At 43.0% G+C, this 25905-nt stretch overlaps 5 non-coding genes across 5 annotated transcripts; all 5 read left to right on the forward strand.

Annotated features, from left to right (window-relative positions):
- Nucleotides 1-3358: 3358 nt before the first annotated feature.
- On the forward strand, nt 3359-3435 carry Trnas-cga (transfer RNA serine (anticodon CGA)). Its single transcript has one exon. It is a non-coding gene; the product is annotated as a tRNA-Ser (tRNA).
- A 1119-nt stretch (nt 3436-4554) lies between these two features.
- On the forward strand, nt 4555-4631 carry Trnas-cga (transfer RNA serine (anticodon CGA)). The gene has a single exon. It is a non-coding gene; the product is annotated as a tRNA-Ser (tRNA).
- Nucleotides 4632-5751: 1120 nt separating this feature from the next.
- On the forward strand, nt 5752-5828 carry Trnas-cga (transfer RNA serine (anticodon CGA)). Its single transcript has one exon. It is a non-coding gene; the product is annotated as a tRNA-Ser (tRNA).
- Nucleotides 5829-6948: 1120 nt separating this feature from the next.
- Trnas-cga (transfer RNA serine (anticodon CGA)) lies at nt 6949-7025 on the forward strand. Its single transcript has one exon. It is a non-coding gene; the product is annotated as a tRNA-Ser (tRNA).
- Nucleotides 7026-8145: 1120 nt separating this feature from the next.
- Nucleotides 8146-8222, forward strand: Trnas-cga (transfer RNA serine (anticodon CGA)). Its single transcript has one exon. It is a non-coding gene; the product is annotated as a tRNA-Ser (tRNA).
- Nucleotides 8223-25905: the final 17683 nt, after the last annotated feature.

Here is a 25905-nt window from a genome sequence, read left to right on the forward strand (position 1 = left end):
AGGTGAAGTCGAGGAAGCCCTTCAGATCGTCAAAAACTACGAACTTGTTGCGGGTGCGAAGTTGAATGCCAGGAAATCTGGCATTATGAACATAGGACGCGGCATCTCGCTGCACCATCACGGTCAGTTGCAACTACTTTCTAAAATGAAATGCCTTGGTATTGAGTAGAGGAGCAACATACAGCACACAATTGCGGTGAACTATAGGAATCTCCTGGCAAGTATGCGTGCTTGCATGCAGACCCACTACCTAAGGAGCCTTGATGAACTGCAGAAAGTCACCTTCGCTAATGTCTACCTCACCTCAAAGATTAACTACGTTGCACAAGTACTGCCCATGCCACAGGTGACAGCGAAGCGTATGATGTCCGCTCTAGGCCATTTTGTCACACGTGGACACATTTTTAAAGTCAAGTACGATACGCTCACTCTCTCCACGACCGATGGAGGCTTAAATTTAACAGATGTTCGTTCCAAGTCACGAGCTTTGTACGTATGCACCACCTACAAACGGTGGAGGTCGTTACCGAACAGTCTAAAGGCTCACTTGTTAACCGAAATAACGCCGGCCTGCCTGCAGCCTCCCGTCTCTGTTCAACATATTCCGCCTGCGCTGACTCACTTTAAGAGCTTTTTCATTGAGTTCAGTTACGTACGGTCAACTCTCCCAGAAAATGAGCTTTCCGTGGTGAAGTTAGTTTATAATAAACTACTGGCAACCAAGAACAGGAACAACATCGAACACAAATACCCCAATCATCGCTGGCCAGTGATATGGAAAAACATACATAGCCGTGATTTACCAACGTCAGTGAAAGCCTCTTGGTACAGGGTCGTGAACCGTAAAATAAGCACCAATTCACGACTTCATGCTCTACATTTGGCTGACTCACCTTTGTGCCTTACGTGCAACTTGCGTGATACTGATGAACATCGTTTTCTGTGCACCACTGTCCAAGCAGTTTGGCCATGCATTCGCCGAAAACTGGCTACGATTATGAGGACTTCCCAGCTTTGTATTAAACCTGAAGATTTCCTGTATCCGGATTCAGTGCCGTACCCGAACACCAAACGGAACTCTGTCAATTGGCTGAAGGGACATTATGTTCATTATTTACAGACGCAAGAACCCAAGAGTGAGGCGGCGTTCTGTCTTTACCTGGCATTACAGTTTCACATACTTTCACAGACGCGACATTACAGGAAACAATATGCGAATTTTTTAGAAGTCGTTCTTCGATGAAAGAAGTATTTCTTTTTCTTTCCTTCATTCTACATTGCTTTGTTTTTTTTTTCTTTTCTTCTTCAAATGTCACAGTGACGTATACTGAACAGTGTTACGACAAGGACTATTTTATTTTCTTCTGTTTTTCTAGCGGACCAAAGTTCCTTTTTTCATTTTCTATTAAAAAAAACAACAAAAAACAAAATAAATAAATAAATAAATTATAATAAAAAAATAAACAATTATAAAAGTTGATAAAAAAACCAACAACACAACGAAAGCACTAAAAAGAACAACAAACAACAGAAAGAGTGTTGCAGACCAGAAGTAGGGGATTGCTGCCTGGGGTGAAGTACGGTGGGGAATTCGTGGGCCCTCTCGCCGTTACGGTAGCCGAGAAGGCCCAGGACAAATCTCTGAAAATGGAATACAACACAAGCACAAAAAAAAAAATCCTACTTTGTCACCATTGCGGGACTATGCATTAGGTTTAGAACTATCTTTGGTTTGGAAATTGGAATAGTTCAGAAGAATAAGTAATTCAGAAATCATGGCAGATGAAGCCGACGCCGACGAAGGCGATTTATGGCGAGCGCAAGGCGGGGCTGAAGGGGAGGAAGGAGGCCCTATAAAAAAAAAATAAAAAAAAAAAGTTGGTAGAGCACATGCCCGCGAAAGGCAAAGGTCCCGAGTTCGAGTCTCGGTCGGGCACACTCTTTTAATCTGCCAGGAAGTTTCATATTAGCGCACACTCCGCTGCAGAGTGAAAATCTCATTCTGGAAACATCCCCCAGGCTGAGGCTAAGCCATGTCTCCACAGTATCCTTTCTTTCAGGAGTGTTAGTATTGCATGTTTCGCAGAAGAGCTTCTGTAAAGTTTGGAAGGTAGGAGACGGATACTGGCACAAGTAAAGCTGTGAGTAGCGGGCGTGAGTCGTCCTTCCGTAGCTCAGTTGGTAGAGCACTTGCCCGCGAAAGGCAAAGGTCCCGAGTTCGAGTCTCGGTCGGGCACACAGTTTTAATCTGCCAGGAAGTTACATATCAGCGCACACTCCGCTGCAGAGTGAAAATCTCATTCTGGTAACATCCCCCAGGCTGTGGCTAAGCCATCTCTCCACAGAATCCTTACTTTCAGGAGTGCTAGTTCTGCATGTTTCGCAGAAGAGCTTCTGTAAATTTGGTAGGTAGGAGACGGATACTGGCAGAAGTAGAGCTGTGAGTACCAGGCATGAGTCGTCCTTCGGTAGCTCACTTGGTAGGGCACTTGCCCCAGAAAGGCAAAGGTCCTGAGTTCGAGTCTCGGTCGGGCACACAGTTTTAATCTGCCAGGAAGTTTCATATCAGCGCACACTCCGCTGCAGAGTGAAAATCTCATTCTGGAAACATACCCCAGGCTGTGGCTAAGCCATGTCTCCACAGTATCCTTATTTCAAGAGTGCTACTTCTGCATGTTTCGCAGAAGAGCTTCTGTAAAGTTTGGAAGGTAGGAGACGGATACTGGCAGAAGTAAAGCTGTGAGTAGCGGGCGTGAGTCTTCCTTCGGTAGCTCAGTTGGTAGAGCACTTGCCCGCGAAAGGCAAAGGTCCCGAGTTCGAGTCTCGGTCGGGCACACAGTTTTAATCTGCCAGGAAGTTTCATATCAGCGCACACTCCGCTGCAGAGTGAAAATCTCATTCTGGAAACATACCCCAGGCTGTGGCTAAGCCATGTCTCCACAGTATCCTTATTTCAAGAGTGCTACTTCTGCATGTTTCGCAGAAGAGCTTCTGTAAAGTTTGGAAGGTAGGAGACTGATACTGGCTGAAGTAAAGCTGCGAGTAGCGCCCGTGAGTCGTCCTTCGGTAGCTCAGTTGGTAGAGCACTTGCCCGCAAAAGGCAAAGGTCCCGAGTTCGAGTCTCGGTTGGGCACACAGTTTTAATCTGCCAGGAAGTTTCATATCAGCGCACACTCCGCTGCAGAGTGAAAATCTCATTCTGGAAACATACCCCAGGCTGTGGCTAAGCCATATCTCCACAGTATCCTTTCTTTCTGGAGTGCTACTTCTGCATGTTTCGCAGAAGAACTTCTGTAAAGTTTGGAAGGTAGGAGACGGATACTGGCATAAGTAAAGCTGTGAGTACCGAGCGTGAGTCGTCCTTCGATAGCTCAGTTGGTAGAGCACTTGCCCGCGAAAGGCAAAGGTCCCGAGTTCGAGTCTCGGTCGGGCACACAGTTTTAATCTGCCAGGAAGTTACATATCAGCGCACACTCCGCTGCAGAGTGAAAATCTCATTCTGGTAACATCCCCCAGGCTGTGGCTAAGCCATCTCTCCACAGAATCCTTACTTTCAGGAGTGCTAGTTCTGCATGTTTCGCAGAAGAGCTTCTGTAAATTTGGTAGGTAGGAGACGGATACTGGCAGAAGTAGAGCTGTGAGTACCAGGCATGAGTCGTCCTTCGGTAGCTCACTTGGTAGGGCACTTGCCCCAGAAAGGCAAAGGTCCTGAGTTCGAGTCTCGGTCGGGCACACAGTTTTAATCTGCCAGGAAGTTTCATATCAGCGCACACTCCGCTGCAGAGTGAAAATCTCATTCTGGAAACATACCCCAGGCTGTGGCTAAGCCATGTCTCCACAGAATCCTTATTTCAAGAGTGCTACTTCTGCATGTTTCGCAGAAGAGCTTCTGTAAAGTTTGGAAGGTAGGAGACGGATACTGGCAGAAGTAAAGCTGTGAGTAGCGGGTGTGAGTCTTCCTTCGGTAGCTCAGTTGGTAGAGCACTTGCCCGCGAAAGGCAAATTACCCGAGTTCGAGTCTCGGTCGGGCACACAGTTTTAATCTGCCAGGAAGTTTCATATCAGCGCACACTCCGCTGCAGAGTGAAAATCTGATTCTGGAAACATACCCCAGGCTGTGGCTAAGCCATGTCTCCACAGTATCCTTATTTCAAGAGTGCTACTTCTGCATGTTTCGCAGAAGAGCTTCTGTAAAGTTTGGAAGGTAGGAGACTGATACTGGCTGAAGTAAAGCTGCGAGTAGCGCCCGTGAGTCGTCCTTCGGTAGCTCAGTTGGTAGAGCACTTGCCCGCGAAAGGCAAAGGTCCCGAGTTCGAGTCTCGGTTGGGCACACAGTTTTAATCTGCCAGGAAGTTTCATATCAGCGCACACTCCGCTGCAGAGTGAAAATCTCATCTGGAAACATACCCCAGGCTGTGGCTAAGCCATATCTCCACAGTATCCTTTCTTTCTGGAGTGCTACTTCTGCATGTTTCGCAGAAGAACTTCTGTAAAGTTTGGAATGTAGGAGACGGATACTGGCATAAGTAAAGCTGTGAGTACCGGGCGTGAGTCGTCCTTCGATAGCTCAGTTGGTAGAGCACTTGCCCGCGAAAGGCAAAGGTCCCGAGTTCGAGTCTCGGTCGGGCACACAGTTTTAATCTGCCAGGAAGTTACATATCAGCGCACACTCCGCTGCAGAGTGAAAATCTCATTCTGGTAACATCCCCCAGGCTGTGGCTAAGCCATCTCTCCACAGAATCCTTACTTTCAGGAGTGCTAGTTCTGCATGTTTCGCAGAAGAGCTTCTGTAAATTTGGTAGGTAGGAGACGGATACTGGCAGAAGTAGAGCTGTGAGTACCAGGCATGAGTCGTCCTTCGGTAGCTCACTTGGTAGGGCACTTGCCCGCGAAAGGCAAAGGTCCTGAGTTCGAGTCTCGGTCGGGCACACAGTTTTAATCTGCCAGGAAGTTTCATATCAGCGCACACTCCGCTGCAGAGTGAAAATCTCATTCTGGAAACATACCCCAGGCTGTGGCTAAGCCATGTCTCCACAGTATCCTTATTTCAAGAGTGCTACTTCTGCATGTTTCGCAGAAGAGCTTCTGTAAAGTTTGGAAGGTAGGAGACGGATACTGGCAGAAGTAAAGCTGTGAGTAGCGGGCGTGAGTCTTCCTTCGGTAGCTCAGTTGGTAGAGCACTTGCCCGCGAAAGGCAAAGGTCCCGAGTTCGAGTCTCGGTCGGGCACACAGTTTTAATCTGCCAGGAAGTTTCATATCAGCGCACACTCCGCTGCAGAGTGAAAATCTCATTCTGGAAACATACCCCAGGCTGTGGCTAAGCCATGTCTCCACAGTATCCTTATTTCAAGAGTGCTACTTCTGCATGTTTCGCAGAAGAGCTTCTGTAAAGTTTGGAAGGTAGGAGACTGATACTGGCTGAAGTAAAGCTGCGAGTAGCGCCCGTGAGTCGTCCTTCGGTAGCTCAGTTGGTAGAGCACTTGCCCGCGAAAGGCAAAGGTCCCGAGTTCGAGTCTCGGTTGGGCACACAGTTTTAATCTGCCAGGAAGTTTCATATCAGCGCACACTCCGCTGCAGAGTGAAAATCTCATTCTGGAAACATACCACAGGCTGTGGCTAAGCCATATCTCCACAGTATCCTTTCTTTCTGGAGTGCTACTTCTGCATGTTTCGCAGAAGAACTTCTGTAAAGTTTGGAAGGTAGGAGACGGATACTGGCATAAGTAAAGCTGTGAGTACCGGGCGTGAGTCGTCCTTCGATAGCTCAGTTGGTAGAGCACTTGCCCGCGAAAGGCAAAGGTCCCGAGTTCGAGTCTCGGTCGGGCACACAGTTTTAATCTGCCAGGAAGTTACATATCAGCGCACACTCCGCTGCAGAGTGAAAATCTCATTCTGGTAACATCCCCCAGGCTGTGGCTAAGCCATCTCTCCACAGAATCCTTACTTTCAGGAGTGCTAGTTCTGCATGTTTCGCAGAAGAGCTTCTGTAAATTTGGTAGGTAGGAGACGGATACTGGCAGAAGTAGAGCTGTGAGTACCAGGCATGAGTCGTCCTTCGGTAGCTCACTTGGTAGGGCACTTGCCCCAGAAAGGCAAAGGTCCTGAGTTCGAGTCTCGGTCGGGCACACAGTTTTAATCTGCCAGGAAGTTTCATATCAGCGCACACTCCGCTGCAGAGTGAAAATCTCATTCTGGAAACATACCCCAGGCTGTGGCTAAGCCATGTCTCCACAGAATCCTTATTTCAAGAGTGCTACTTCTGCATGTTTCGCAGAAGAGCTTCTGTAAAGTTTGGAAGGTAGGAGACGGATACTGGCAGAGGTAAAGCTGTGAGTAGCGGGTGTGAGTCTTCCTTCGGTAGCTCAGTTTGTAGAGCACTTGCCCGCGAAAGGCAAAGGTCCCGAGTTCGAGTCTCGGTCGGGCACACAGTTTTAATCTGCCAGGAAGTTTCATATCAGCGCACACTCCGCTGCAGAGTGAAAATCTCATTCTGGAAACATACCCCAGGCTGTGGCTAAGCCATGTCTCCACAGTATCCTTATTTCTAGAGTGCTACTTCTGCATGTTTCGCAGAAGAGCTTCTGTAAAGTTTGGAAGGTAGGAGACTGATACTGGCTGAAGTAAAGCTGCGAGTAGCGCCCGTGAGTCGTCCTTCGGTAGCTCAGTTGGTAGAGCACTTGCCCGCGAAAGGCAAAGGTCCCGAGTTCGAGTCTCGGTTGGGCACACAGTTTTAATCTGCCAGGAAGTTTCATATCAGCGCACACTCCGCTGCAGAGTGAAAATCTCATTCTGGAAACAGACCCCAGGCTGTGGCTAAGCCATATCTCCACAGTATCCTTTCTTTCTGGAGTGCTACTTCTGCATGTTTCGCAGAAGAACTTCTGTAAAGTTTGGAAGGTAGGAGACGGATACTGGCATAAGTAAAGCTGTGAGTACCGGGCGTGAGTCGTCCTTCGATAGCTCAGTTGGTAGAGCACTTGCCCGCGAAAGGCAAAGGTCCCGAGTTCGAGTCTCGGTCGGGCACACAGTTTTAATCTGCCAGGAAGTTACATATCAGCGCACACTCCGCTGCAGAGTGAAAATCTCATTCTGGTAACATCCCCCAGGCTGTGGCTAAGCCATCTCTCCACAGAATCCTTACTTTCAGGAGTGCTAGTTCTGCATGTTTCGCAGAAGAGCTTCTGTAAATTTGGTAGGTAGGAGACGGATACTGGCAGAAGTAGAGCTGTGAGTACCAGGCATGAGTCGTCCTTCGGTAGCTCACTTGGTAGGGCACTTGCCCCAGAAAGGCAAAGGTCCTGAGTTCGAGTCTCGGTCGGGCACACAGTTTTAATCTGCCAGGAAGTTTCATATCAGCGCACACTCCGCTGCAGAGTGAAAATCTCATTCTGGAAACATACCCCAGGCTGTGGCTAAGCCATGTCTCCACAGAATCCTTATTTCAAGAGTGCTACTTCTGCATGTTTCGCAGAAGAGCTTCTGTAAAGTTTGGAAGGTAGGAGACGGATACTGGCAGAAGTAAAGCTGTGAGTAGCGGGTGTGAGTCTTCCTTCGGTAGCTCAGTTTGTAGAGCACTTGCCCGCGAAAGGCAAAGGTCCCGAGTTCGAGTCTCGGTCGGGCACACAGTTTTAATCTGCCAGGAAGTTTCATATCAGCGCACACTCCGCTGCAGAGTGAAAATCTCATTCTGGAAACATACCCCAGGCTGTGGCTAAGCCATGTCTCCACAGTATCCTTATTTCAAGAGTGCTACTTCTGCATGTTTCGCAGAAGAGCTTCTGTAAAGTTTGGAAGGTAGGAGACTGATACTGGCTGAAGTAAAGCTGCGAGTAGCGCCCGTGAGTCGTCCTTCGGTAGCTCAGTTGGTAGAGCACTTGCCCGCGAAAGGCAAAGGTCCCGAGTTCGAGTCTCGGTTGGGCACACAGTTTTAATCTGCCAGGAAGTTTCATATCAGCGCACACTCCGCTGCAGAGTGAAAATCTCATTCTGGAAACATACCCCAGGCTGTGGCTAAGCCATATCTCCACAGTATCCTTTCTTTCTGGAGTGCTACTTCTGCATGTTTCGCAGAAGAACTTCTGTAAAGTTTGGAATGTAGGAGACGGATACTGGCATAAGTAAAGCTGTGAGTACCGGGCGTGAGTCGTCCTTCGATAGCTCAGTTGGTAGAGCACTTGCCCGCGAAAGGCAAAGGTCCCGAGTTCGAGTCTCGGTCGGGCACACAGTTTTAATCTGCCAGGAAGTTTCATATCAGCGCACACTCCGCTGCAGAGTGAAAATCTCATTCTGGAAACATCCCCCAGGCTGTGGCTAAGCCATGTCTCCACAGTATCCTTTTTTTCAAGAGTGCTAGTTCTGCATGTTTCGCAGAAGAGCTTCTGCAAAGTTTGGGAGGTAGAATACGGATACTGGCAGAAGTAAAGCTGTGAGTACCGGACGTGAGTCGTCCTTCGGTAGCTCAGTTGGTAGAGCACTTGCACGCGAAAGGCAAAGGTCCCGAGTTCGAGTCTCGATGGGCACACAGTTTTAATCTGCCAGGAAGTTTCATATCAGCGCACACTCCGCTGCAGAGTGAAAATCTCATTCTGGAAACATCCCCCAGGCTGTGGCTAAGCCATGTCTCCACAGTATCCTTTCTTTCAGGAGTGCTAGTTCTGCATGTTTCGCAGAAGAGCTTCTGTAAAGTTTGGAAGGTAGGAGACGGATACTGGTAGAAGTAAAGCTGTGAGTACCGGGCGTGAGTCGTCCTTCGGTAGCTCAGTTGGTAGAGCACTTGCCCGCGAAAGGCAAAGGTCCCGAGTTCGAGTCTCGGTCAGGCACACAGTTTTAATCTGCCAGCAAGTTTCATATCAGCGCACACTCCGCTGCAGAGTGAAAATCTCATTCTGGAAACATCCCCCAGGCTGTGGCTAAGCCATGTCTCCACAGTATCCTTTCTTTCAGGAGTGCTAATTCTGCATGTTTCGCAGAAGAGCTTCTGTAAAGTTTGGAAGGTAGGAGACGGATACTGGTAGAAGTAAAGCTGTGAGTACCGGCCGTGAGTCGTCCTTCGGTAGCTCAGTTGGTAGAGCACTTGCCCACAAAAGGCAAAGGTCCCGAGTTCGAGTCTCGGTCGGGCACACAGTTTTAATCTGCCAGGAAGTTTCATATCAGCACACACTCCACTGCAGAGTAAAAATCTCATTCTGGAAACATCCCCCAGGCTGTGGCTAAGCCGTGTCTCCGCAGTATTCTTTCTGTCAAGAGTGCTATTTCTGCATGTTTCGGAGAAGAGCTTCTGTAAAGTTTGGAAGTTAGGAGATGGATACTGGCAGAAGTAAAGCTGTGAGTACCGGGCGTGACTCATCCTTCGGTAGTTCAGTTGGTAGAGCACTTGACCGCGAAAGGCAAAGGTCCCGAGTTCGAGTCTCGGTCGGGCACAGAGTTTTAATCTGCCAGTAAGTTTCATATCAGCGCACACTCCGCTGCAGAGTGAAAATCTCATTCTGGAAACGTCCCCCAGGCTGTGGCTAAGCCATGTCTCCACAGTATCCTTTTTTTCAAGAGTGATAGTTCTGCATGTTTCGCAGAAGAGCTTCTGTAAAGTTTGGAAGGTAGGAGACGGATACTGGCAGAAGTAAAGCTGTGAGTAACGGCGTGAGTCGTCCATCGGTAGCTCAGTTGGTAGAGCACTTGCCCACAAAAGGCAAAGGTCCCGAGTTCGAGTCTCGGTTGGGCACACAGTTTTAATCTGCCAGGAAGTTTCATATCAGCGCACACTCCACTGCAGAGTGAAAATCTCATTCTGGAAACATCCCCCAGGCTGTGGCTAAGCCGTGTCTCCGCAGTATTCTTTCTGTCAAGAGTGCTATTTCTGCATGTTTCGGAGAAGAGCTTCTGTAAAGGTTTGAAGTTAGGAGACGGATACTGGCAGAAGTAAAGCTGTGAGTACCGGCCGTGAGTCGTCCTTCGGTAGCTCAGTTGGTAGAGCACTTGCCCACAAAAGGCAAAGGTCCCGAGTTCGAGTCTCGGTCGGGCTCACAGTTTTAATCTGCCAGGAAGTTTCATATCAGCGCACACTCCACTGCAGAGTGAAAATCTCATTCTGGAAACATCCCCCAGGCTGTGGCTAAGCCATGTCTCCACAGTATCCTTTTTTTCAAGAGTGCTAGTTCTGCATGTTTCGCAGAAGAGCTTCTGTAAAGTTTGGAAGGTAGGAGACGGATACTGGCAGAAGTAAAGCTGTGAGTACCGGGCGTGAGTCGTCCTTCCGTAGCTCAGTTGGTAGAGCACTTGCCCGCGAAAGGCAAAGGTCCCGAGTTCGAGTCTCGGTCGGTCACACAGTTTTAATCTGCCAGGAAGTTTCATATCAGCGCACACTCCGCTGCAGAGTGAAAATTTCATTCTGGAAACATCCCCCAGGCTGTGGCTAAGCCATGTCTCCACAGTATCCTTTCCTTCAGGAGTGCTAATTCTGCATATTTCGCAGAAGAGCTTCTGTAAAGTTTGGAAGGTAGGAGACGGATACTGGCAGAAGTAAAGCTGTGAGTACCGGCCGTGAGTCGTCCTTCGGTAGCTCAGTTGGTAGAGCACTTGCTCACAAAAGGCAAAGGTCCTGAGTTCGAGTCTCGGTCGGGCACACAGATTTAATCTGCCAGGAAGTTTCATATCAGCGCACTCTCCGCTGCAGAGTGAAAATCTCATTCTGGAAACATCCCCCAGGCTGTGGCTAAGCCATGTCTCCACAGTATCCTTTCCTTCAGGAGTGCTAATTCTGCATGTTTCGCAGAAGAGCTTCTGTAAAGTTTGGAAGGTAGGAGACGGATACTGGCAGAAGTAAAGCTGTGAGTATCGGCCGTGAGTCGTCCTTTGGTAGCTCAGTTGGTAGAGCACTTGCTCACAAAAGGCAAAGGTCCTGAGTTCGAGTCTCGGTCGGGCACACAGATTTAATCTGCCAGGAAGTTTCATATCAGCGCACTCTCCGCTGCAGAGTGAAAATCTCATTCTGGAAACATCCTCCAGGCTGTGGCTAAGCCATGTCTCCACAGTATCCTTTCTTTCAGGAGTGCTAGTTCTGCATGTTTCGCAGAAGAGCTTCTGTAAAGTTTGGAAGGTAGGAGAGGATACTGGCTGAAGTAAAGCTGTGAGTACCAGCGTGAGTCGTCCTTCGGTAGCTCAGTTGGTAGAGCACTTGCCCGCGAAATGCAAAGGTCCTGAGTTCGAGTCTCAGAGGGGCACACAGTTTTAATCTGCCAGGAAGTTTCATATCAGCGCACACTCCGCTGCAGAGTGAAAATCTCATTCTGGGAACATCCCCCAGGCTGTGGCTAAGCCATGTCTCCACAGTATCCTTTTTTTCAAGAGTGATAGTTCTGCATGTTTCGCAGAAGAGCTTCTGTAAAGTTTGGAAGGTAGGAGACGGATACTGGTAGAAGTAAAGCTGTGAGTACCGGCCGTGAGTCGTCCTTCGGTAGCTCAGTTGGTAGAGCACTTGCCCACAAAAGGTAAAGGTCCCGAGTTCGAGTCTCGGTCGGGCACACAGTTTTAATCTGCCAGCAAGTTTCATATCAGCGCACACTCCGCTGCAGAGTGAAAATCTCATTCTGGAAACATCCCCCAGGCTGTGGCTAAGCCATGTCTCCACAGTATTCTTTCTTTCAGGAGTGCTAGTTCTGCATGTTTCGCAGAAGAGGTTCTGTTAAGTTTGGAAGGTAGGAGACGGATACTGGCAGAAGTAAAGCTGTGAGTACCGGGCGTGAGTCGTCCTTCGGTAGCTCAGTTGGTAGAGCACTTGCCTGCGCAAGGCAAAGGTCCCGAGTTCGAGTCTCGGTCGGGCACACAGTTTTAATCTGCCAGGAAGTTTTAGAACAGAGTTGTTTCACAATTGGTTTCAAATTTCTATTATCTGCCTCAAAGAAAAACGGAAGGAAAGTAATTATTGGAGATAATCGCTCTTCTCACATGACAACAAAAACTTAGGAGCTGTGTGAGAAAAACAACATAAAGTTCATTTGCATTCCACCGAACACTAGTAGTCTTCTGCAATCTTCTGATGTTTATTTTTCGTCTCTGAAAAGATTCTTTGTTAACGGAGGAACACTCTAAATGAAGAGAAGAAATAGCGTTTTCTGAATGGTGCATTTAGTGGCGTACTGGCGAATGTATTGCATTTTAGTGAACAGACAGTTTCTACAAATTTAGTGAAATGATTGAGAAATGAGGATATTAAATGCGATGGGAAGTCTTACTGTATCTACATGTTATGCTAGAAATAAGTCTTGTGTTATGAGACTTGTGGGAACTGAATTCCAGACACATTTGGTGACGTCAATGTAAGGATCGTCAAAACGTATATGCTCTCTATGGAACCAGGGATGATGTGGACGTTATTTCGGGATACGATATGCATTAAAAGAAGAAACAGCTTTCATAGCCATGTTTTTATGTAATTTAAAATACCTTTTAATTCCACTGATCTTTGAAATGTGGTTAACGTGTGTTCAGCCTGCCCCTTAGTGGAGAACTAATGAATCAGTAAAGAAGGCGACATTCTTGCACACAGGTGCTAATACTACATAGTTAGCTAACACGTACTGCCGTGAGCTAAAGACTGACTACCGCGCTGCCTTCTTTTGGCGGCGCCAGGCAACAGCTATGTGGCCAGCCATTCGCAGTGCAGTAGCAGCCGACAGCTGGCAGTCAAGTTTATTTTGCATTTTGACGTCTTGTCGGAAAGTATTTGAAACAGAGCTAAAACAGACAATAGCATATTGCGTGTTCTTTAAAGGCTGTGATATAAGGGAACGAGGATTTGTGATACTTATTACAAATATATTTAATACTCGTAGTTTGTGATAAATGCTATAAAGTTCACAGCTCAGCATAGATATGTATTGACAACACTACATTAGTTCACAAAGAATTTTTGATGGGGTGCATGCAAATATGAATTGTGTCTCTTGATCTTCAATAGATATGTATTGCCAACACTACTTTAGTTCACAATGAATTTTTGATGGGGTGCATTCAAATATGAATTGTGCCCCTTGATCATCAATACATTAGTTTACAATGAATTTTTGATGGGGTGCATTCAAATATGAATTGTGCCCCTTGACCTTCAATAGATATGTATTGCCAACACTACTTTAGTTCACAATGAATTTTTGATGGGGTGCATTCAAATATGAATTATGCCCCTTGATCATCAATACAATATCAATTCGTGTGTGCTGTGTCGTTGGCATTAGAAGGAGGTAGCGTGCTGTCCTCTGACTGGCGACTCATGTCTGAAGGCTGCGTGGCTGAGCTGTCGGCGTCTTTGCGGCCCAGCCCAGTTATCCGACTGCCCACCTGCAACAATCACACCGCCCCGACTGACAGTGAAATGTTTAGGACTATCCTTCGACACATTACTAATGTGGAACGCATGCCTCGCAACCACCCAGCAGCAGCTACTGCCCTCTTCTCCAATTCCCTCCCAAACCGTACCACAGAGCGCTGCGGTGCTGATCCTGTTCCCTTAGCAGAGTCGACAAATCTTCGCCGCGCCGCCCCCAACCGCTGAAAACCAATTTTTTGCAAATCGATGCAGCTGTGAAACTTAGTAAGTAATAAGACCCGTTTAATAAAAAAGAAGTGTAATTGAAAAATATTACTTACATGGGCAATATAGTGAAAAATTATGTATTAACAGTGCAAACAAAAACTAATTATATAATAAAATTCCTAAAACAATGAAAGTGAAACAAAAACTCTGTCCGTCGTTAATGCAGCTATCCCTGCCCGTAGAGGTTAATTGAACGCTTACAGTTGTATATCATCTACAGCTGGAATATTGTACCGATTTCAACAACAGATCCCTCTTTGTTGTATTAAGTTACAGATTTGTCCACAACTCGCATGGTTCTCCTTTTTACGTCTGTCTGTGAAGAACAATAGGAGACATGTCAAACTCTGGACCGACAATCTTTATTTTCACAAACGGCCGAATTACAGTTATTGGATTTACTCGTCTTCTTGTTTTGACTGTGTGACTCACTTAGTTGAACGCTTCCACGTGAGGAGAAGACCAGATATCGGTTTGGCAGGATTCATGTAGTTTTCAGGTGTTTCCCCAGCAATACCTGTGATTTGTCTTATTGTGATGCCTTAAGAAATAACATCGTTAATATACAATTATGAAATCTACGCCATCCCATACAGATACCGACACGATATCGAGATATGAGGCGTAATGTACCAGAAAACGTTACGAGCGATTCTGCAGCCCGATGTATACCCGAATGAGCTTAGACTTCTGTTTCTCTCACTAAAGTAACACATTTACTACACTGAAAGATTCACCCTTTTACGATGAAGCTAAGTTGTTTTTCGATGCCGTGTGTGTACCCTTTGTTGTAACATAGTTGAAACCTATGGAGACGCCCCAGGATACAACTTAACACACAGGAGAAACGTGCAGGCTGAGCTTACGGAAGGCCATTTCTTGCTTCAAAATTGTCGGTAATCCTTTATTTAATGAGATATACTTAAAAACATCAAGTACATATAAGTCGAAAGTAATTGTCAAATAGGTTTTAGGACGGTGGACTCAAAGGACCTAATTACGATAATTTTTTCGAGCAATTAAAACCGCTTTAAAATAACTAACATTCATAAAAATAGTGCTCTAAAGTTCTTTAGGCACCTGTAAGATTTCAACCAGGATATATGACTTCACTATTATTACAGATAGAGCATTACCATAACAATTTGAAAACCACTCCTTAGATGGTAAACTTGTGGTCGTGATTTAGAAATATTTTACAAGTTCAGGATTACCATTAACTTGAGGGTATATTCAAAAATTTTGCATTTGCAATTTTTTAAAATTTACACATCAGGGATAACAACAAAGATTTAGAACGTGCTTTAGGAACTCAGACCTTTGGAACAGAAGGTAACAACGATTAGAATTTTAGCAATGCACAGTTAATAACTGAAAGATGTCTACTTCGAGCTGCAACACAAGACCAGGTCGGGATGGCGGAGGCAACGCTTGGCTAGAATTGCTTACGGTGGGGGACAAGATTAAAAAAAAAGACCTGATTGAAATAGAACAAAATTTATATCTGTGTGTGTGTGTGTGTGTGTGTGTGTGTGTGTAACGGCTGAGTTGCACTCTGTTAGTTGCCACAGCGTTTCACTTATCTTTTGTTTTCACCATGTACAGAAAGGTCATCCTCCTCTCTCCAGGCTTGTCTGTGACATTGCTTTTTGCTGCGGAGGTCCAGGTTCCCTGAAACTGGCACGTGGCGAGGCGTTCGTTCTGTTGGTCGCGCCTGTCACCCACCTGTTGGTGACAGTGTGTAGTACTATGGTTAGATCGTTAGCCGACGCCAGCAGCTGCTGCCATCTTGTGTCGTCTCGTACACTACGCGGAATCTTTGCAATTACATCATGCAGCTTTCTGCACTCTGGATCCGCACAGCTAAACATGACGGAATGGACGAATCCTCCGTGCATGCGTGATGCAGTCGACACACCCAGTTTCCGTTTCTTATCAGTAGAATTAAAAAAAATAATAAACACCTTAATATAAAACAGACTAAAAAGCATACATTAATTTTCCGCAGCCGGAAACAGATTCCTAAATTTCCTGAAAATTTATGCTTGTGAATATTTAATAATTTCGACAACACATGTGAAAAAATTTCAGCCGGCGGCCAGCATTGGTCCCCAGAAGCAGCGGTCCCCGCCAGCAGCCCGCCAGCGCCGGTCCACGCCTGCACGGTCCCCGCCAGCCCTGGTCACAGCCAGCAGCCAACAGTGGTCCTAGCTGTCTACAGTAGCAGCTTCGGAGGCGTCCCCACCGGCCAGCCAGCCGGGTCGCCTCCACCACCAGTGATAGCAGAGTGGGGCTTCGGCCCCAGTTTCCTTTGTCGTTTGTCGTTCTCCATCACCTTCTACTCTGTGTCTCTCGTCGCCCTGCCCGTATCTCATTTGTTTCCTTGTCTTGTCCTGTGTCTTTCCTCTCATCATAATGCCAAACCCCACCACCTCTTCCACAGCCACCACCACTGCCATCGTCTACACCTCCCCCTCAGCTGCTGCCACCACTGTCACATGGTGTGCCGCATCACTCCCCTCTCAGTCCATCCCCCCACTGCTCACTCTCCCATCTCCCTCCCTGTTTGTCACCCCATCCCCGGCTCCTCCCTCCCATGCCTCCTCTGATCCCTTCCCTCCCCTCCCTCCCTCTGCTCCTTCCGTTTGCTTGAGGAATGTGCATAAAATACACCAGAAGACATTGTTAAGTGCTTCAAGAATGACTTCAGATTTCTGGCTTATTTAAGATACATGGTAGTAAGAGTACATTATGGAAATGCTCATAAAATGACTGTATTCAAATCAGGGGATGGTAAGTAATGTTGTAAAATAAATAGCCTACGATGTCCGCATTTAAGGTAGTTTTATTTTTCCTATCAGGAAGTGAAGACCAGTTCTTGAGTTTCATCCTTTGTAGGCCATTATTCTGAAGCAGTTTAAATCCCTTATTAATGACCCATTCTCTGAAGAATTTACTTCTATTCTACATAAAAGTAATAAACATGCTAAACAACAATGGTTAATATAGTGTGTATTCTTGTTATCTAATAAGTGTACTCACTGTAATTTGTAGAGAATTGATAATATTTCTACACACTGAGTTGTGATCTTTACAATAACATTTCTACAGATTTATTATTCAGTTGTGGCAAAGGAAAGGCACCCAAAGTAAAGATGAGCAAAATGTGGAATTGTAATCATATTAAACATTACAGTATTGATAGAGATTTTGTTACACTGGCATTCATTGTTTAATATTCCAGGTTCAACTTGGTTTGCAGGGACCAAGGGCATAAGGTATATTGCGGTAGTAACACCACTGACCAAATACTGTGAAAGGATGTGAATTTTGCCTTGGGGGAGTATCCTGTACTGCTTGCTTCCTGTGTTTAAATATGTATCTAATACTCTTTATTTGTGGGAAAAGCAATTTCTAAATAACCAATTTTTTAATCAGTGATTTTGTAACACTTAAACAAAAAATATCGCAAACATACAAATCTGCTAGGAGTGATAATATTACACAGAAAACCTAAATATTTGGAGCCCATAATGATTAAAAATTATCTTGTATTTAATGTTCTTTGAGTAAACTTGCTGAAGTCTGCGAGTTATGCAATACACCAATTAACATGTGTAAGACGGTTACACCCTAGTTTCCTTTTGTCAGGGCACAATAAAAAATTAGACCAATATTTCTCTTGGCTAATGGCCTTGCCACAGTGGTAACACTAGTTCCCACCAGGTCGCTGATGTTAAGAGCTGTTGGGCTCAGCTAGCACTTGGATGGGTCATCATCCAGGTCTGCCGAGCGCTGTTGTCAAACGAGGTGCACTGAGCCATTGTGAGGCATATTGAGAAGCTGCTTGACTGAGAAGTAGCAACACTGGTCATGAAAGCTGACAATGGCTGGGAGATTGGTGTGCTGACTACATGCCCCTCTGTATCCACACCTGGTGGTGCCTAAGGGCTGAGGATGACACAGCAGCCAGTCAGTACCTTTAGGCCTTCATGGGCTGTTCAGTTGGTGTTTTTTTTTTTTTTACACTTTCTTGTACGTGCTGGAACCATGTTATAAATGGGTTTACTTCCACTGACTATTATATCAAATGTTTGTTGATAGTAAATATTAGAACTGAGAATAGTTAATTAAAAATATTAACGATACAGACGTATCTTAGAATCACTCCTGAAAATTTGTACTGATGCACAAATCCAAGAGAATATCATACTTAAAAGCATTGGCTGCAACTAATCCATTTACTCAGGAAACTGGGATACATTTTATTATAAGACACAGCTTCCATTACATTTTTTATAAGGCACAACTTCGATCCATTTGCACCTGCTTACAGTACTAAAACCTAGGTGCGCCTCTGTAATTTTTACCTGACCCACTTCCCTCCAATACCAAATTGATTTGATGATTCCTTGATGCCTTGAGATGTGTCCTAACAGTCAGGTCCATTGTTTTGTTGTTACATTAATTTATCTTCTTGCCAAATTTATTGAGTACCACCTATTTAGTTATCCAGTATACCCATATAATCTTCACCATTCTTCTCTATCACTACATTTCAGATGCTATATTCTTACGCAAATTAATTTTCAGGTTGTGTAAAAAATTCTTTATCTTCCTAAATGAACACTGACAAAACAAGACTGAATAGGCGTTTTGTTCTGATGCCTGATCTGTAGTGTAACAAGAGGGCTAGGTTAGGGTGGCCAGGTGACAGTTCAGTTGTGTGTGCCGAGGCTGAATGGGGAAGCAGAGTGTTAAGAGTAAAGTATTGTCCCATACCTGTGCGGATAGGTGTGGGTGAGTACAGTGGAAGTGGTGGGGGTTTCGTTGTGTGCAAGTATGATCTGCTAGGGGGGGATTCAGTTCAATGGATGAAGCCTACCCAAAAGCAGAACTCCTGAGCTACAGTTCGCGAGTCTGCAAAAGATCATACGGACAGCTCATCCCAGTATGAATAATGATATAACTGACTGGAGTGCCTAATTAGAAAATCACCCCATTATCAAAGAATGCAGCCTCTGAACCAAGCACACTGCTCAGCAGATTACTGCAGACTAAGATGGTCACTCCTTCGTAAGAAAAACGTAGACACACTTGGGACTGTGTGGGTGCCAAACTATTTGGAGCTAGATGTAAAATATTGATTTGTAGAGTAGCATGATGTCTATGTTCATACCATATTTAGTGCACTTTTTGCTATAAAAAACGAACTGCAAGGTAAATTCAGAGAGCACATAATGGATTAAACAATTATCTCATGAGTACATGACATATATTGTTTGTAATCTAAAAAAATGTAGTGGAGGAATGTCATGCTGTCTTTTAACCACGTACAATAAATAGTTATAGTTTATTTCATGATAAATAATTGAGAAGATATAACTGGTATTATTAGATCACTTCAGTATATCACTGTTTACATTCCATGCAATTACTGAAGTTTATATAACATTATTTGGTCATCTTTTCATATATCTCCTTATAACAGAAGACTATGTATAAGTGAAGACACTAATGTGCTGCTGCCTAAGAATCAACCTTTACCCTTTTGTGGTGATGACTCATGATTATTCTTATATATAAATGTAAGGTGTAAACAAGAAGATTGTATTATGTGTTAATACACGCTGGCCCAGTGAAGATAAGATATAACTGTACATTTCACAGGGGATGGTCCTGGCATACTGTGGCAGCTTGAGCTGGCATTCACCACCTGCTCTAGTTACACCCAAACTACTACCAATAGCTTTTTCCTCTCTTTTCTGTCTCTGGGCGTGTTTTGGTTCTGATTTTCAGTAATATTTGTATTTGATGCAGGCATAAATCTGCCCATTTGTTATTTAGGTCAGATTTCATTGTTACAGTTGTAGTCTCAGTATGTGACAGCAAAAATACAGTTAGTTTTGTTTAAAACCATGTTAATTAAAAGTTATGTCTGATTAAAAATTGTACTACAGTAAATAGCAGTGAGAATGTTTTGGGCTAATAAATAGCTTTGGTAATGATGATACCACACATTTTAAAGACTAGCATTCCAACTTTTCATTAACACAGTTAAAATTTTGTGGAAATGTTAACTTAAAAGATAATTATAATAAATTTCAGAAGTAGACACATTTTATGTGGCAGATTTTGACTCTGTGCTTATTACAGTTCATCTTTGACTGCTGTACTTCTGTTACTCCAATTTGTATGCACAGGGTAGCTTACTCCATTAACTGATTGAGACATTAGTTATCTCCCACAACGTTCAGTATTCTGCTTGTACCTATGAACAGATTACTGCCAATGCACATGAGTAAAACTATTCCATATACTTTTCCAAAGTCCTAGATCACTACACTTTTTACTAATCAAATTAATATTAATAATTATAGTCTATCACAGTACTATTTTTTCTTCATTTGAAGGTAAGAAATTGGTCATCATCCAACAATAGGACTTTGAAGACAATATATGAAAAAGTGAAACCAAAATTGTGATGGTGTGTACATTTTTGAGCAAACACCATCCTGAAATCATTAAGATTTTCAGGTTTATGACTTCAGAGTGATGTGCTACCGAAGAGATATCATAGAAGGGACTACATAAATCAAGTTGGTGAGCTTACAATACTTGTGCAATACAGTGTCCTTAGTGTGGACGATACAGTCCTAGAAAATCCAATGGAAGTGGCTGCACTGTTACACCCCATGTTAAAAATCATAACCATATTTTTTTACTGTATGCCAGACACTAATATTGAAGCAGACCTAGGAGAAAATCGATTTATTTTTTGCAGAATGGTCTAAGGAAAGAATATATATACTTGGAGACATAAAAACTGATTTAAGACTAAGGCAATGACACAATTTAGGTTTCTTAAAATGCTAAGATTGGATGACTTGTATTGCATTACTGATAGTTCATAACAATTTTTCTGTCGTCATCATGGTTCATTAATGATACTCCCAAGAATGGCAGGGTTTTGACTACCTCCCATTATGTCCTGAAATGAAAAATATACACCCTCCACCCACCCACACACACAAACAGATGTATTCCACTGCCTACTCAACTCACGCAATATCTTTGTGTGCCCCTATTCCACCCCTGCTCGAAACCAGTTGTCCCATGGGGCTTATCCTGTAATAGTTTCAAAACCTGACCCACACCACAACGCACTGCAGTCCTGTCCCAAGAATCTTCCATCCCATCAAAGGCAGGGACAAATGTGAAAGCAGTCATGTGATCCACCAAGTTGCCTGCAACCATTTTCTGTTGTTCTACATGGTCATGACCACTGCCAATTTGTGTGTCCACATGAATGGCCAGTGTCAAACTGGCCAAGAGACAGCTGGATCACCCATTTGCTGAGCATGCCACCCAACATGATATGCTCGAATCCAATGACTGCTTCACTGACTGGATTCTTTCCACCCACACCACCACCCTGATTTCAACCTTTCCTGCTCCCACTCCAACCCTACACAACCTTCTACCCCACTTCCTTTCTCTGCTTTACTCCGCTTCCCCCTACCAGCCCCAGCATCTGCAGATGCTGCAACTAGCAGCTCACTATCCTGTCTCTACTATGTCCAGCATGCTCTCTCTCTCTCTATCTCTCTCTCTCTCTCTCTCTCTCTCTCTCTCTCTCTCTCTCTCTCTCTCTCTCTCTCTCTCCCCCCCCCTCTCTCTCCCTCCCTCTTCTTTTGCCTGCTCAATTTCCGTTTTCCATTTTCTAGATTTGCCAGTGACTCTAAATTATTGTTGTTCACATTTCACAAGTGGGATTTCAAACAATGTTTGTCAGTTATACATGACTACATAAAATTCACATGATTTGTTTTCCACTGTAAGGTCAGTCATTCATACTGGTGTGCAATTGTTGCCACTTGCAGAACTGTAAGATTCAGTTTTTGGATTCTGCTATCTCTCAATTGTAAAATCATGGTTCTTTTATTTTGGACTATGCCATACAGTACTGAGAAGTTCACAATCAATGTTGCTTATTCACTACCTGTATATATTCCAGTTACTGCTCTTGAAATATCTTGGCAGGCTGTTGTACCACTTGGGTCTATTCATAAATTTTTGTTTATGTGAAGTAATGGTATTGTGATCATGTATCTTATTACACACATTTGATTAATCTTTATGGTATACAGAAAATAAAAAGTAACTGAGAAAATAAATATCTTTTCTTGTGTTTTCTTGTCTCAGGTCCTGAAATGGGATCCTTCCTAAACAAGATTACACCTACTTAACCAAGAGTTGTTTTTTGTAGCTCTTTGTCTTAGGTAACTATCATGAAATATTTATGCTGGATAGTAACTTCTCGAATGTATAACTGACTCAAGTGCTACTGCTCTCTTTTACAACAGTGCTCTGTTAGTGTGTGTACTAACCCAAAGAAATATTATTATTAGAACATGATATCATTTTGTCAAAAGGAGGGAATTATGTTTGATCCAAGAGCTATAATGCTTATCCCTGAATTAATTAAAAATTTGGTGATTAACACAAACTGAATTTAGTATTATTCATCTGTCAACGACAATTTTAATCCAGAAAGTTAGGCACATGCAGTGGAAGATTTCATGTACTTTTTTATTTATTCTATTTGGCCTTCAGCAGTATAACACTATTTAGTCAAGGTTTCCTACACTTGGAATGTGTTGATTGTTTATGGATTCATCACCTCAACAAACTCATTGTATTAGTATGTAGACTACTCCATAATTCCATTGTAAGATATGCACATTAACACTTTGTATATGTATTGTAACTTTAGTTTTCAAAAATTTGCCTGATGAACTTATAGTTCACTTAACAGTAACTCTTACAGCCGCATCTTGTATATGAAGAATAGAAATCTTTGTAAAATGGACTCATTCCTCATATGATTTGTTTGCCCCACAAAATGGAAACAAACGCTTCATGGTCAATAATTGCACTGTACAGTATAGCATTTAGTACTGCCGTTTTGGGCAACCTGTTTTTCCACTTGGAAAGGAAGTTGCTTACAAAATGCTTAGTAGCCACATTTTATGTTTAATGCATCACCAGGAAGCTTTTCATCATCATTAGGGATTCTATAGTTGCCCAGTGAAAAGCTAAGCACACTACATAACATCACTGACCTAGTTATATTGCTAGCATTCTTTCATAATGCTAAACATATGTAGTCTCACTCTCCGAAATTTGTTGAAGATGCAATCCAATATTTCAGTGATGGACATGACATCACTGATTTAAGCTTGAGATTACTTCACATTTCTTAGTGCCAAAACACCCAGTGATGAAGATTAACTTCTGCTGTCAACTATTTTTATAGTTGAAATAAACCAAGTCAGCTACTACACTTCATGAACTCTAAACAGTGGCAGGTTCTTTCCATGGTGAAGTCATCATCCAAGTCTACAAAAAGTAAATCTTCATAAAATAGCATTTGAAATAACTTTGTCACTGAAGCTTTACTAACACTTTAGCACAGAGAAGTTATGTAGATGACTACAGACAGATTTTCCAAACAAGTTCATTAAATAATCACACTGTGGGACTTTAACAGTAAGATCTTCTCATATTAGTGACATTGACATTGAAATGTGGATTGGATGAGTGCACTCTATGAATTTTTACACTGAGATATTAAGATGAAAATAGTTAATCATGACTCTGCCATGGAGATGTTACTGTAACGATTAGTAGGACCTAAATTCCTATTGCTATATAAAGAGAACAGTTTCGAAATTAGTGACAATGATATTATGGGGAAGCAAGTAATAATTTGGTTTATCTATGTGATAGATGATTGGGACACAAAAAAGATTATTTTATTCATACCATGTGTGCTGCCATGGGAATTTACAGAACCTCTTGTAATTAAACAGGATAGTAGTTTTCTTTATTTCTTAACTGTAAAATTACTCTGATAACCAAAGATATTTTTTAGTTCAGAAAAATTACAGCAAGAAAATTATAACTACACCTATGATTTCATAAACATACTTAAAGGTCCAAATAATAATATCATTTCTTGGGTGTGGAAACTTTAATTATAAATAACATTTTAGTTCATGGCTGGTCACCAATAATAAAATGTACACTGATTAGAATGAAATGAGGGCTTTCAAATAATTTATGTCATTCTGTTAATAAACCATTATTAGCTCACAATATGTTCCTGAGCATATGGCTTCTGAATAAAGCAAATTATTTCACTGTAATTGCCTTACAATGGTCAACGCTGTTGTGGAAAAATGACAGCTGTTGCCAGGTACATACCACTTCATCTGAGGCAAAGGGACAGCCATGAATGTCTTTCTTCAGTGCTCTAAAATACAGAAATCACATGGGGAGAGTTTGGGACTTTATGGAGAACATGCAAGTGTTTCTCAGCGACACTTCTACAGTGTTCTCAATACAACCTTGGCAGGTCTTTTATTGGCAGTTTTCTTACATTAAGTTGCAGAGCTTTGTCTGGGAAGCCTTCACACAACCTCATTACAGTCCAAATCTCTCCTCATGTGATTTCCATATTTTGGAGCCTTAAAGAAATGTTCTTGGTCATTCATTTGGTTCACACCAAGAGGTGAATACATGAGTACAATCATTGTTTTGTAGACAACCGCAAACATTTTTTCATAAAGCAGTTGACCATCTTGTCTCACAGTGGCATAAATGTATTCACAGCTATGGTGATTACTTTTGAAATACTGAACAGTTTACTTACTTTTTTCCATCAGCCTTGTTTCCATTTGACTGCTCCTTATAAATGGAGCTTTTATCTAGTGTACTCTTTCTGAAGTTTTGCATCAGTGTAACCAAATTTATTATAACAAAACAGATGAAGGTGACAAGGTTCAGATGCCATGCAGAGCCAAACACAAAATATTTTGATTTCATTCATCACTTTCAAATTACTTTTTAATTCTGCTATGTTGACTCAATGATGAATCTATCATGGCAGACCAATGATTAGGTTGGGAGTTCTTAATTAACACATACAAGATAGATTTTTCCATGTGAGCAGTACAAAAAACTCCCCCCCCCCCCCCCCCCCCCGTATCCAAACCCCCCCCCCCCCCCACACACAAATTCATAAGACCCATTTTGTTTATCAGTTTCTTTGAGTGGCTGTGAGCAACAAGGACATAACTGACAAGAAACACATAACACTGGACATTATAACAAATGCATAATGGAGATGCTGAGTCAAGAAAGGTACAACAAAAAGACCGTCAAGCAAAGCTTTCATCCAAACAGCCCTTCATCAGAATCTCTCTCTCTCTCTCTCTCTCTCTCTCTCTCTCTCTCTCTCACTCTCTCTCTCTCTCTCTCTCATTTGCAATGGTATGCTCTGGTAAGTCAAAGTACTGGCACCTCTTCTTTTCTCCAAATCAATCACAGGTCATAGCTGTTGCTACTTCTACTTGTTTTATTTCTTCAAGATCATGTCGCATCCAAAAGGAAAACCAAACAAAACATATATATAAGAAACTGTTGTAGATAAGTGTTCATTTTCATAGCCCATTACATACTCTCACAGACTGATCAATCAGAAGTTATAAGCAGAGGAGAGGTGATGTATGGAAAGAATCAAGAAAAAAGAAAACACACACACTACTCTTTTTGCAATAAACAAATTTATTTTACACCAGTTGTTTTTAAACTGTCATTCTAAAAAATCACATTCACTGCTACAGTATCTCCAACACAAGATATACAAGTGTTATCCACTTCAATTGTCATTTTACGACAGTGAGTTTTCACAGTGGAATGTAAACCATTTGATTTTTAAAAGTGTATCTATGATACTACTATTCACAGTGCCATAAAATTAATATATTACCGAACACATTAATTTGGTAGAGGACATACAGTGCCATATGTAATTTTACTTATGTTCGAAACAGGCTTATGTCTGTTGAAGTTATGTTATTGGTCTTGATGCAGCTGCTGGGCTAAGACATTTTTTATTTATTATAGCTGAAACCATGGTCAAAGTTTAAAATAAACATAATTTAGTGCAACTATGGGCTGTTTCTCATTCGAGACCAGTTAAATGTGTTCTAGTGATTTAGAATGACAGCTGCTGCTACTTCAATTATATTAGGTAGCTGCGGGCTGTCTTGTCAGAAAATTAATATTTACTTCATTAATCAAGTATTTTTTCAAAGAAAAGAATAACATAAATGTGTAATTACGCAGGACAGTTTACAGAACACTACTTTCCATGCATCTAATGAAGGAATCAAATCCCTGCACTAAGATTATCAGTGGAAGGGGTCTCTAATGAGGTATGTTTTAAATTTTCCTTTGAATTGGCTGAG

The sequence above is a fragment of the Schistocerca gregaria genome, chromosome 11 (genome assembly GCF_023897955.1).
Source record: "Schistocerca gregaria isolate iqSchGreg1 chromosome 11, iqSchGreg1.2, whole genome shotgun sequence".
Lineage (NCBI taxonomy): Eukaryota > Metazoa > Arthropoda > Insecta > Orthoptera > Acrididae > Schistocerca > Schistocerca gregaria.